Here is a 13,364-nt window from a genome sequence, read left to right on the forward strand (position 1 = left end):
GGGGTTCTCGGGAACACAAAGGAACAGAGGCTGGGAGCCGGTACCGAGTGTGGGACAGGTAGGTAAGAAGCAGCCGTATCACTCCTCGGGAGGGAAGTGCAGCCTGGCCCAGCTGCCAAGCTGTTTTTTTTCCCCTCGACCTTCCAAGGAAAAATTGACGATGGTGTCGGGTGGAAAGGCTCATGCTGCAATGAGCTGGTGCCGAGGCTGCACAGTCTCAGCATCTCAGGGAAGCTGCTTAAAGGCACAGGCACACAGATGGAAGGGTTGATAGATTTTTGCCAACGTGAAAATAGACAATTGTTTTACAGCCAGGAAACCGTTTTGAATCTCATGTGTCGGTGTTACAAGAGCCGCTTCGAAGGTGGTTCATGTTCATTGTAGCTGTAGGTGGGGGTCTGGCCACGGATGGGGTAATTTTGGGGTAATGGTGAGCCCAATAATAGCTCCCAACCATGCTTAGGCACACTGTTTCCCTATGGAATGGACTGTCAGGCGCTCTGGAGAGGGGTTGCTGTGAGGGGCTGGTAGTCTGATGGTGATGACTGGCATCGGGGGCGGGGTGGGGGGTAAGGGTGGGGCTGATCGACTGCAGTTGAGGGGCCTTGGTGAAGGGATTGGGGATTTGGTTTAACGACTTGCTGTTCAAAGCTTATTGGAAACGGTCCACGTGAATGTGCCAGAAAAAGAGAGAGCCAGGGCCTGTTTATGGTCGGCAGAATGTTATGGCTTTTGGAAATGATGCTGCATTGATGATTGTATTTTCTATGACACTGTATCACAGCCTTTGTGATTAGAAGGGAGATTTTTCTTACCTCTCAATGGTGAATCTGTACCAATTGAGGTTCTTGCCACCCAGAGATGAGTGAGTTCTTTAAGGGTCCAAACAGTTCTGATGTACTGGCCTCAACACACAAACATACTAATAGGAGCAGAAGTAGGCCATTAGCTCCTTGAACCTGCTCCACTGTTCAATAAGATCATGGCATGTCTGATTACGATGTTATTGCCCCTTGAAGGTTTGGTGTAGACTCGATGGACTGAATGGCTTCTTTCCACACTGTAGGTATTCTATAACTCTATTCTAAAAATAGTATAATGGCATATTTCTTAAAAATGCATTAAGTAAATAAATGTTGATGTCTTGAGAGACCCGATTGTGCTTACGTGATGAAGACAAGAGGTTAGCCTGCAGGTGTAGCAAGCAATTAGGAAATCCAAAAGCATGCTGTCTTTTATTACAAGAGATTTGAAGTACAACAGTAAGGAAGCCTTGTTGTACAGATCCTTTGCGCTGTTTTGGTCTCCTTATCTGCGGAATGATAAAGTTACATTCGGTGATTGAGATTGAGATCATTCTTTCTTGACCAAATGATATTCGTTTGTACTGTCTCATTTGGTGGTTTCTCCACTTTGAGCATGAACCCATATCATTCTCTAATTTCTGAAATGTCTTTCCTCATAGCCTCCCTGATTTTTCCTTGAACTGTGAAACCCATCCCCTGCTCTTTTGATTATAATACCACAAAACTGGAGGCCATCCCAACTTCAAAAATAATAATAACAAAAATGGAATACTATAGATGCTGGAGATCTGAATTAAAACCGAAAGTGCTGAAGAAACACAGCAGATCTGACCATGTTTATGGAGATAGAAACCACATCGACATTTCTCATTCAGTATGACTTTGGAAGAATGTTAACTCTGTTTCTCATTTCACAGATCCTTTCAGACGTGCTGCGTTTCTCTAGAATTTTCTGTTCAAAAGTAATAACTTGCATTTAGGTAGTACCTTTAAGATGTTAGAATGTCCCAGGTTCATTTGACAATGAGGATGAGAATTTTAATTCTGGGTTGAACCAAAAGCCATTGCAGGTCAGTAAATTGATGGGTGAATTACACTTAGTTTGGGGTGAATCACAAGCAACTCTGTTTTGGATGATTTCCAACATAAGAAGGTTGTTCATATGTCTCCAACATATTTCCAACATATTGTGGGAAGCTGAATGTATCGGAATACTGAAATTTCAAGAGCAACATTAGCATGTAATTTTTTAACTTAATTGTTTTTGAGAAGTGGGTACTTTTATTTTACTCATTTGTGGGATGTGGGTTCGCTGGCTGGCCTGGTCTTCCTGCCATCATAAAATCAGAAGTGAGGATGTTTGCGATGATTGCACAATGTTCAATGTCATTCATGACTCCTCAGTTCCTGAAGTAGTCCATGTTTAAATGCAACAAAGTCTGGACAATATCCCAGGATTGGGCTGACAAGTGACGAATAACAATTGCGCCACACAAATGCCAGACTGTGATCATCACCAATAAGAGACAATCTAACCACCATCTCTTGACATACAATGGTGTTACCATCTCTAAATCCTGGGAGTCACCAGTGACTAGCAACTCAACTGGAATTGCCAAATGAACATAGTGGCTACAAGAGCAGGTCAAAGCCTAGGAATACTGCAGCGAGTAACTTACCTCCTGAACCCCAACCCCACCAAAGCTTATCCATCATCTACAAGGCACAAGTCAGGAGTATGATTGAATACTATCTACTTGCCTGGATGGGTGCAGCTCCAACAACTCTCAAGAAGTTTGATACCAACCAGGACGAAGCAATCTGCTTGATTTGTTCTATGTCCACAAGCATCCACTCCCTCCACCACTGACACTCGGGAACAGCAGTTTATACAATCTACAAATGTTCACTGCAGAAAATCACCAAAGACGGCACCTTCCAAACCCATGACCATTTCCATCGAGAAGGATATGTTCAGCAGATACATGGGAATGTGACCACCTTCAAGTTTCCCTCCAAACCACTGACAACTCTGATCTGGAAATATATTGCTGTTCCACCACTGTTGCTGGGCCGAAATCCTGGAATTCCCTCTCTAATGGTATTGTAGGTCAAGCAACAGTAGGTGGACTGCAGCAATTCAAGAAAGCAGATGAGAACTAGGAAGAGAACATGGCACCCAAGATAGTGCAGAGGATTCTTCAACTGCAATTACTTAAGAATGGAAGCAGGTGAGAACAGTCCCATCCAACTGGCTAAATGTGGAGCGTGCTAAGGGAAAGTTTGCAGACTGCTTGATTAGGGCAGGGAGGAATAGTTTCTTTTTCTCATAGTAAAACTTGTGATTGTTTGTGAGTTTGATAAGGGTCCTTCCTAGCCTTCATGCCAGCAGGTATTGTTCACAGAGCCATCCTCCTTGGGAACAACCTTCTGTCATCACCCACCACTCCAAATAAGTTAATCCTGACCTTTACATCTTCACAGTGCAGACGGGGAATGAGAGAGTTCTCTGGTCACTCTGTTCTTCTCTGTCTTCCCTCACATCACTGTGCACCTCCTTCTCTCCATCGTCACTGTGTGTGTGTATCTCTCTCATCACTGTGAACTTGCAAAACGGTGAACGGGAAATGATAGTGGCTGTAAGATCTTTTTTGTTTGAGGTTTATTTCAATGCTGGAGCTGATTTTCCTCTTTCTTGGAGTAGTAATTATTGTTTTATAAGCTGTTGCTTTGTTTTTGGAACTTTGAAAATAAAAATCAAAACAATGGTACTTTAAATGGGAGAAAAGAGAACAGGAGACACCATGAGAGTTTGGTTAAAAAACTGCTGTAGAGTTCAGAAAAAAATGAACAGTGAACTTTCACTCACTCACTGGTTATGAAGTCACAAGCATTTCTGGACATAGGTTTTAAATTTTATAAAACATAAGTTTTAATTGTTGTTTGTAAATCTACAATAGGGTGTAAGGTGAGGGTTTTTAAAATATGTTTTCGTAAGATCTGTCTCTTGATTATATTTTTGTAAAATATAAAATATAAGTGCTAAGTTACCCTAGAGCAGGGTTTTTAAAGCAGTAAAACAGAAGTATTTTCTGGGCCTGTAGATTGCTAAGGTGCAGAAATGGCCTTTGGTAGAGTGATATGCTCTTCTTGTTGGGTCTACGAGATTGAAATTCTTCGTAATGTTACTGATGATTATGTCTACAGGAAGTGTTTGGCTGCAAATCCTATAAGATCCCACGGATCGATTAGAGCAGCAGTTAGAGGCAATTTATAGGAGCCAGGGCCATAAGGTTCTTTTACTCTTGAGATTCTTACACACTTGATGCAACTGCAACACACCCAACTTCTATGAACAGGCAACTAAATTTATTAAGCACAGTACAGTACAAGCTTTCTGGAGGAACCTTTAACATGCACTTTGTAGAACTTACTGGGTTGTGGCAAAAGCTGTCACTAAACAAAGGAAGCAGTCTTTCCTTTATACAAAACTCTTAACATCACAGTTAGTACTGCCCACAACACAAACCCCAGCCATCCTCTCATAGTTACATGCCACTCAAGTTACAATGCAGTGACCATCCCGCCTCCAGAAACAATGCAATGCAAATCATCCCTTAATGGTCAAATCTGTTGTAAATCGTTTTTGTAACTATAGAGGAGTAGTCAAATTCCAACTGTCATGTTCTTATTGATTTCTGGATGAAAACGTAAATCATCCCTGAATTGCAAGGAAGTGGCCATGTAAACCTCCCATATTCCACCTATAAGACAAAGACTCACCACCTTACCCCCAGGGCATTCAATTTCTTGCAGGTTAGTGGAGCAAATTAACTCTTTAATATCTCAGGGGGTGTGATGAATGGCAGTTTCAAGAAGTTAGGAAAACTGCAGTTACAGTCAGGTAGATGGGTTACTTCCAGGAAAGGTAGGTGGGATAGGCAGGCAATGCAGGAGTCTCTTGTGGCTATCCCCATCTCAAACAAATGCTGTTTCTTTGGGAATGTTTTTTCTTTATTCATTCATGGGTTGAGGATGTCGCTGGCTAGGCAGCATTTACTGCTCATCTCTAATTGTCCAGAGGGCAGATAAGGTCAACTACATTGTTATGGATCTGGAGTCATATAGGCCAGACCAGGTAAGGATGGCAGTTTCCTTCTCTAAAGGATATTCATGAACCAGATGGGTTTTCACATATTTGGCAATGGATTCATTAGATTCTTAATTCCAAATATTTATTGGATTCAAATTCCACCATCTGTCATGGTGGGATTCAAACCCCTGTTCCCAGAATGTTACCTGGGTCTGGATTAACAGTCCAGCGATAATACCACTGGGTCATTGCTTCCCCCTACCAGGATGATGGACTCTCTGGGAACGTAGCACTGACAGCTAGGTTTCTGGTACTGAGACTGACTACTGTAATGAGGGGTATGTAAGGTTCTAAGTAATTGATTGTGATGGGGGACTGTCTAGTCAGAGGCAGAGACAGACATTTTTGCGGCTGACCGCGAAATATCAGCATGGCATGCTGCCTCCCTGGTGCCAAGGTCGAGGATGTCTCAGAAGAGGTGCAAGATATTCTCAAAGGGGAGAATGACTAGCAGGGTGTTCTTGAACATGGTAGTACCAACAACACATGAAGAGAAAAGGATGAGATTCTGAGGAAAAATATAGGAAATTAGGTAAGGGGTTTAAAAAGTAGGTCCTCAAGGATAGTAATATCTGGATTACTCCCGGTGCCACATGCTAGTGAGGGTAGGAATAGGAGGATAGAGCAAATGAATGCATACCTGAGGAACTGGTGCAGGGGAAAAGGATGAACATTTTTAGGTCATTGGAATCTCTTCTGGGATAGAGGTGACTGTATAAGGAGGACGGGTTGCACCTGAATGAAAAGGGGTTTAATGTGTTATCGGGGAGATTTTCTATTCGGGAGGCTTTAAACTAGTGGAGGGGGGATGAGGGAGGGACGATCCAAGGAGATAGTAAGAAAAGAGATGAGTCTAAGGCAGGTACAGTTGAGAAAACAGTCAAGGCAGACAGGAGCAAGGCAGAGAATGAGTTTGGACTGATAAACTACATTGAAATAAATGTAATAGGACAGATGAACTCCGGGCCTGGGTGGGAACATGGGACTGAGATAGCATAGCTATTACAGAGACGTGGCTCAGGAATGGACTGGACTGGCTGCTCTATATTCTAGATTAGAGTGGTGCTGGAAAAGCAGGTCAGACAGCATCTGAGGAGTAGGAAAATCGAATTATTGGGCAAAAACCCTTCATCAGGAATAGAGGCAGGGTGCCTGCAGAGTGGGGAGATAAATGAGAGGGGGGTGGGGGTGGGCAGAAAGTAGCAGAGTACAATAGGTGAATGGGGGTGGGGATGGAGGTGATAGGTCAGAGAGGAGGGTGGAGTGGATAGGTGGAAAGGAAGATAGGCAGGTAGGACAGGTCATGATGGCGGTGCTGTGCTGGGGTGAGGATGGGAAGGGGAAATGAGGAAACTGGTGAAATCCACATTGATGCTATGGGGTTGAAGTGTTCCGAGGCGAAAGATGAGGCGTTCTTCCTCCAAGCGTCAGGTGGTGAGGGAGCGGCAGTGGAGGAGGTCCAGGACCTGCATGTCCTCGGCAGAGTGGGATGGGGAGTTGAAATATTGGGCCACAAGGTGGTGGGGTTGATTGGTCTGAGTGTCCCAGAGATGTTCCCTAAAGCGCTCTGCTAGGAGGCGTCCAGTCTCCCCAATGTAGAGGAGACTGCATTGGGAGCAACAGATACAATAAATGATATTGGTGGATGTGCAGGTAAAACATTGGATGTGGAAGTTCCTTTGGGGCCTTGGATGGAGGTGAGGGAGGAGGTGTGGGCACAGGTTTTGCAATTCCTGTGGTAGCAGGGAAGGGTGCCAGGAAGGGAGGGTGGGTTGTTGGGGGGTGTGGACCTGACCAGGTAGTCACGGAGGGAACGGTCTTTGCGGAAAGGGGTGGGGAGGGAAATATATCCCTGGTGGTGGGGTCCATTTGGAGGTGGCAGAAATGTCATCAGATGATGTGGTTTATGTGAAGGTTGGTAGGGTGGAAGGTGAGCACCGGGGGAGTTCTGTCCTTCTTACAGTTGGAGGGGTGGAATTTGAGGGCAGAGGTAGGAGATATGGACGATATGCATTGCAGGGCATCTTTAACCACATGGGAAGAGAAATTGCGATCTCTAAAGAAGGAGGCCATCTGGTGTGTTCTGTGGTGGAACTGGTCCTCCTGGGAGCAGATACAGTGGAGGTGGAGGAATTGGGAATATGGGATGGCATCTTTGTAGGAGGTAAGGTGGGAAGAGGTGCAATCCAGGTAGCTGTGGGAGTTGGTGGGTTTGTAAAAAATGTCACTGTCAAGTTGATCATCATTAATGGAGATGAAGAGGTCCAGGAATGGGAGGGAGATGTCAGAGATGGTCCAGATGAATTTAAGGTCAGAGTGGAATGTGTTGGTAAAGTTGGTGAATTGCTCAACCTCCTCGCGGGAGCACGAGGTGGCGCCAATGCAGTCATCAATATAGCGGAGGAAGAGGTGGGCAGTGGTGCCGGTGTAACTACGGAAGATGGACTGTTCTACGTAGCCAACAAAGAGACAGACATAACTGGGGCCCATACGGGTGCCCATGGCTACCCCTTTGATCTGGAGAAAGTGGGAGGATTCAAAGGAGAAATTGTTAAGGGTGAGGACCGGTTCAGCCAAACGAATGAGAGTGTCAGTGGAAGGGTACTGTTGGGGACGTTGTGAGAGGAAGAAACTGAGGGCTTGGAGGCCCTGGTCATGGTGGATGGAGGTATAGAGGGATTGGATATCCCTGATGAAGGTGAGGCATGGGGGCTGGGAAACGGAAGTCTTCGAGGAGGTGGAGGGCGTGGGTGGTATCTCGAATGTATGTGGGCAGTTTCTGGACTGGGGGGATAGGACAGTGTCAAGGTAGGTAGAGATGAGTTCAGTGGGGCTCTATATTCTCGGCTATAGATGCTCTCGGAACAATGGAAAGGGCGGGGGTGTGGCAAGAAAGTCAGAGGAGTGGCATCTTTGGTTAGGAATAACATTATGGCTGTACTTGGAGGATATTCTGGAAAATGTGTCCATTAAGTTGTTTGGTGGAACTTTGAAAGAAAAAAAATGGATGATCATCTTTTTGGGATTGTACTATAGACTCTGCAGTAGTCGAGTGGGAAATTGAGAAACAAATTTATAAAGAGATCTCAGTTATCTGTAAGAATAGTAGAGTTCAAATGGTAGGGGATTTTAACTTTCCAAACATAGACTGGGACTGCCATAGTGTTAAGGGCTTGGATGGGGAGGAATTTAAGTATATATAAGAACATTTTTCTTATTCAGTATGTGGATGTACCTACGAGAGAAGAAACAAAACTTGACCTTCTGTTGTGAAATAACGTAGGGCAAGTGACAGTTGTTCAGCAGGGGACCACTTTGGGGCCAGTGACTATAATTTGGTTTGTTTTAAAATAGTTATGGAAAAGGATAGACCAGATCTAAAAGTCAAAGTTCTAAATTAGAAGAAGGCTAATTTTGATGGTATTAGGCAAGAACTTACCAAAGTTGATTGGGGATGGATGTTCACAGTTTGGAAGGTGGGAGGCCTTCAAAAATGACATAATGAGAACCCAGAGACAGTATGTTCCTGTTAATGCAAAAGGCAAGGTTGATGCTGAATGGAATGCTGGATGACTAGAGAAATTGAGGCTCTCATCAAGAAAAAGAAGGAAATATATATCTGGTATAGTCAACAGGGATCGAGTGAGTCCCTCAAGAGTATGAGGGCAATAGGAGCATACTTAAGTGGGAAATCAGGAGCACAAATAGGGTTAAGGAGCATCCAACGAGATTCCACAAATAATTTAAGGACAAAAGAGTAACTAGTGAGAGAACATGCCCCCTTTAAAAACCAACAAGATCTCCTACGTGTGGAATCACAGCAGATAGGTAAGATACTAAACAAGTATTTCAGTCAGCATTTACTGTGGAAAAGGATATGGAAGCTGGAGAAATAAATAGTGATGTCTTGGAAAGTGTTCATATTACAGAGGAGGAGATGCTAGAAATCTTAACATGCGTAGCAGTGGAGAAATCTCCATGATCTGATCAGGTGTACCCTAGAACTTTGTGGGAAGCTAGATGAGTGATTGCTAGGCCTCTTGCTGAGATATTTGTATCTTCAATAGCCATGGGTGAGATGGTAGAAGATTGGAGGTTGGCTGTGGTGTTGCCATTACTTAAGGGTAGTAAGGAAAAGCCAGGGAACTCTAGACAGGTGTTCCTAACATCAGAGATGTGTAAGTTGTTGGAAGGGGTTCTGAATGACAGAATTTAGATGTATTTGGAAAGGCAAGGTTTGATTAGGGATTGTCAGAATGGTGGTGGTGTGGGAAATCATGTCTGACTAACTTGACTGAGTTATTTGAAGAAGTGATGAAGACTATTTGAAGGCAGAGCGGTGGACATGATCTATATGGACTTCAGCAAGATGTTTGACTAGGTCCCCCTTAGTAGACTGGTTTGCAAGGTTACATCACGTGGAATCTAGGGAGAGCCAGCCATTTGTATACAAAATTGGCTTGAAGGTAGGAGCCAGGTGGTGGTGGTGTTGGTGGAGGTGGAGGGTTACATTTTTGACTGGAGGATTATGACCAGTGGTGTGTCGCAAGGATCGGTGCTGGGTCCACTGCTTTTGTCATTTATATAAATGATTTGAATGTGAACATAAGATGTATAGTTCGTAAATTTGCAGATGACACCAAAATTGATGGTGTAATGGACAGTGAAGAAGATTACCTCTGAGTACAACAGGACTTTGCTCAGATGGGTGAAAGGGCTGAGGAGTGGCAGATCGAGTTTAATTTAGATAATTGTGACGTACTGCATTTTGGAAAGGCAAATCAGGACAGAACTTATACACTCATTAGTAAGGTCCTGGGGAGTATTTCCGAACAAAGAGACTTTGAGGTGTCGGTTTGTCGTTCCTTGAAAATAGGATTGCAGATAGTAAAGTAGGTGTTTGGTATGGTTGCCTTTATTGGTCAGTGCATTAAGTATAGGAGTTGGGAGGCTATGATACAGGATATTGGTTAGGCCACTTTTGGAATACTGCATTCAATTCTGGTCTCCCTGCTGTCAGAAGATGTTGTGAAACTTGTGATGTTACTAGGGTTGGAGGGTTTGAGCTATAGGGAAAAGTCTCAGCCTATTCAGCCTCTCCTTATAACTCCAAACCTTCCAGCCTCAGTTACTCTTTGTAAATACTCTTTGTACCCTTTCCAATTTAATAACATCCTTCTAAAGCAGGGCAACCAAAATTGTACACAGAACGCCAAATGTGCCCTGGCCAATGTTTTGTACAGCTTTAATATGATGTCTCAACTCCTGTACTCTGTGCTCTGACTGACAAAAGCAAGCGTGTCAAACGCTGCCTACACCACTTTGTCTACCTGGGACACCACTTTCAGGGAACTACGTAAGTGTGTCCCTGGCTCTGCCTGTATGACAACACTCCCCAAAGCCCTACCATTAACTATCTAAGTCCTGCCCTGGTTATCTTATCGAAAGGTAACATTGCATTTATCTGCATTAAATTCCATCTGCCATACCTAGATCCACTAGCTCAGTTGTACTCTTAGATCTTCTTCTTCAATGTTCAGTATACCATCGACTTTGGTGGCAGCACTGACACCAAGTTCCTTTGACAGATAGATCCAAAAAAGTATTGATTTTTGTAACACTGAGTCCTGCCACACTCAGTTGTGAATGGTGGTAGAAAATTAAAAATTTCACTGGAGATGGAAACTCTACAAATATCCCCATCGTAAATAACAAGGAAGCAAGGCACATCAGTGGAAAAGATAAAGCTGAAGCATTGGCAACAATCTTCAGCCAAAAGTGTCGAGTGATGATTAATCTCAGCCTTCTCCAGAGGTCCTCAGCATCACCAATGCCAGTTTACAGCAAAATTTGATTCACTTCACGCAATAGTAAGAAACAGTTGATGTAACCAGATAGGGCCCATAGCCTGTGTGCTGTTAATATTCTGGCAATAGTACTAAAGATGTGCTTCAGAATTTACTTGTTCTTGCCAAGCTGTTCCACTACAGTTTAAACATTGGCATCGACTGGACAATGTTGAAAATTGCCCAGTTATGTCCCTTACACAAGAAGCAGGACAAATCCAAACTGGTTAATTACTGCCCCATCAATCTACTCTTGACCACAAGGAAAGTGATGGAATATGTCATCATTAGTGCCTGCTCGGTAATAAGCTGCTTACTCGCATTAAGTCTGGGTTCTATCCAAAACCAGTCAGATCCTGACCTCATTACAGCCTTGGTCCAAGGATGGATGCAAGAGTTGGACTTCAGAGATGATACGAGTGACTGCTTTTGACATCAATGCCTCTTTTGACAAACTGTAGCATCAAAGAGCCTGAACAAAACTGGAGACAGTGGGAATGAGGGAATGAAAACTCTCCATTGTTTGGACTCATACCTGACACATAGGAAGTTGATTGTGGTTCTTGGAGGTCAGTCGTCTCAGTTTCAGAATATCTCTGCAGGAGTTCCTCAGTGACTTTCCTTCCATCATAAGGTCTTAAGTGGTAGTGTTTGATGGTGATTCCCCAATGTTCAGCACTATTCACGACTCCTCAGATACTGAAGCAGTCCGTGTTCAAATGCAGCAAGGCTTGGACTGTATTCCTTGAGCTGACAAGTGGCAAGTAACATTCGTATTGCATAAGTGCCAGGCAGTAACCATCTCCAACATGAGAAAATCTAATCATTGCCCCAAAGCATTCAATAGCATTACTGTCACTGAGTCTCCCATTATCAGGATCCAAGAGTTATCACTGACTGAAACTGAACTGGACCAGACAATTATCTGTGGTGACTACAAGAGCACGTCAAAGGCTAGTAGTCCTGCAGGTAGTAACTCACATCCTGACTCTCCAAAGCCTATCCATCATCTACATGGCACAAGTCATGAGTGTGATGGAATAGTGGGGAGTATTCCAGTTGGTTAAGTCAGCTCAAACAACACTCAAGGACAAAGCAATTGCTTAATTGGCAACACTTCCACTATCTTCAACATTAACTCTTTTCACAAATGGGTGGGTCTACGGTAGGAGCAGCGTGAATCATCTACCAGAGGCACTGTAGCAACTCCGACTGGCTCCCCCAAAAGCGCCTTCCAAATCCACCCAAAACGCGAGTGAACAGGAAATTGACACATTTAATCTGGTGTCTAGATTAGAATGGTGCTGGAAAAGCACAGCTGTTCAGGCAGCATCCGAGGAGCAGTAATATCGACGTTTCGGGCAAAAGCCCTTCATCAGGAATACAGGCAGAGAGCCTGAAGGGTGGAGAGATAAATGAGAGGAGGATGGGGGTGGGGAGAAAGTAGCATAGAGTACAATAGGTGAGTGAAGGAGGGGATGAAGGTGATAGGTTTGGGGGGGGTGGAGTGGATAGGTGGAAAAGAAGATAGGCAGATAGGACGAGTCATGGAGACAGTGCTGAGCTGGAAGTTTGGAACTGGATTGAGGTGGGGGAAGGGGAAATGAGGAAACTGTTGAAGTCCACATTGATGCCCTGGGGTTGAAGTGTTCTGAGGCAGAAGATGAGGAACCAGGTCCTGTGTTTGGACTTGGTTACAGGCGTTGAGGCTTGTATATTCCTGGTGCCCACCTGGGGAAGTTTGAGGAATTTTCATTGACATCCTGAATTGTCAGGTCAAATTTTGAGACTTGAAACCTTGATTAAAACATGTTTCTGTAATCCTTTGTTACTCAGTCAGCGATTTCTACTTTAAGATTAAGTTATCAAGGAGCTTTTACAATTTAATTATGGAAATTTTAGGTGATGTATGTGCACCGGGTAGTGGTGACCATGTAGAGATTAGAGTGGTACTGGAAGAGCACAACAGGTCAGGCATCATCTGAGGAGCAGGAAAATCAATAGGCAGGAGCCCTTCATCAGGAATGAGGCTGGAAGCCTTGGGGGTGGAGAAAATAAATGGGAGGGGTGGGGCTGGGGAGAAGGTAGTTAAGAGTGCAATAGGTGGATGGAGGAAGGGGTGAAGGTGATAGATCGGAGAGGTGAGTGGAGCAGGGCAGAGATGAGAGAGTGAGAGTGAGAGTGACTCACTGACATCTTTGTAGAGAGAGGAGGGGAACTTCTTCAAGGTAGGCATCCTTGCAAGAGGATTTGCAGCAAGGTTGAAATCAACTAGGTGAAAGTGAGGACTGCAGATTCTGGAGATTGGAGTAGAGCTTAGAAGGTGATAAGTTAGAAAGTAGGGTGGAGCGGATTTCAAGGATACCTACCTTAAAGAAGTCATGATTTGGGGGTGCTGGTTTTGGACTGGAGTGTACAAAGTTAAAAATCACACAACACCAGGTTATAGTCCAACAGGTTTAATTGGAAACACGCTGGCTTTCGGAGCGTCGCTCCTTCATCAGGTGGTAGTGGAGGGCTCAATCCTAACACACAGAATTTATAGCAAAAATTTACAGT

General features: G+C 44.1%; 1 protein-coding gene across 1 annotated transcript in view; it reads left to right on the plus strand.

Annotated features, from left to right (window-relative positions):
- Positions 1-13,364, plus strand: part of apba2b (amyloid beta (A4) precursor protein-binding, family A, member 2b) — a 104,483-nt gene continuing 91,119 nt past the window's right edge. The window contains exon 1 of the mRNA XM_060853577.1: positions 1-58. The gene's annotated coding sequence lies outside the window, so the exon portion shown is untranslated. The remainder of the gene's footprint in view (positions 59-13,364) is intronic.

This window comes from Hemiscyllium ocellatum, chromosome 42 (assembly GCF_020745735.1).
Source record: "Hemiscyllium ocellatum isolate sHemOce1 chromosome 42, sHemOce1.pat.X.cur, whole genome shotgun sequence".
Classification (NCBI taxonomy): domain Eukaryota; kingdom Metazoa; phylum Chordata; class Chondrichthyes; order Orectolobiformes; family Hemiscylliidae; genus Hemiscyllium; species Hemiscyllium ocellatum.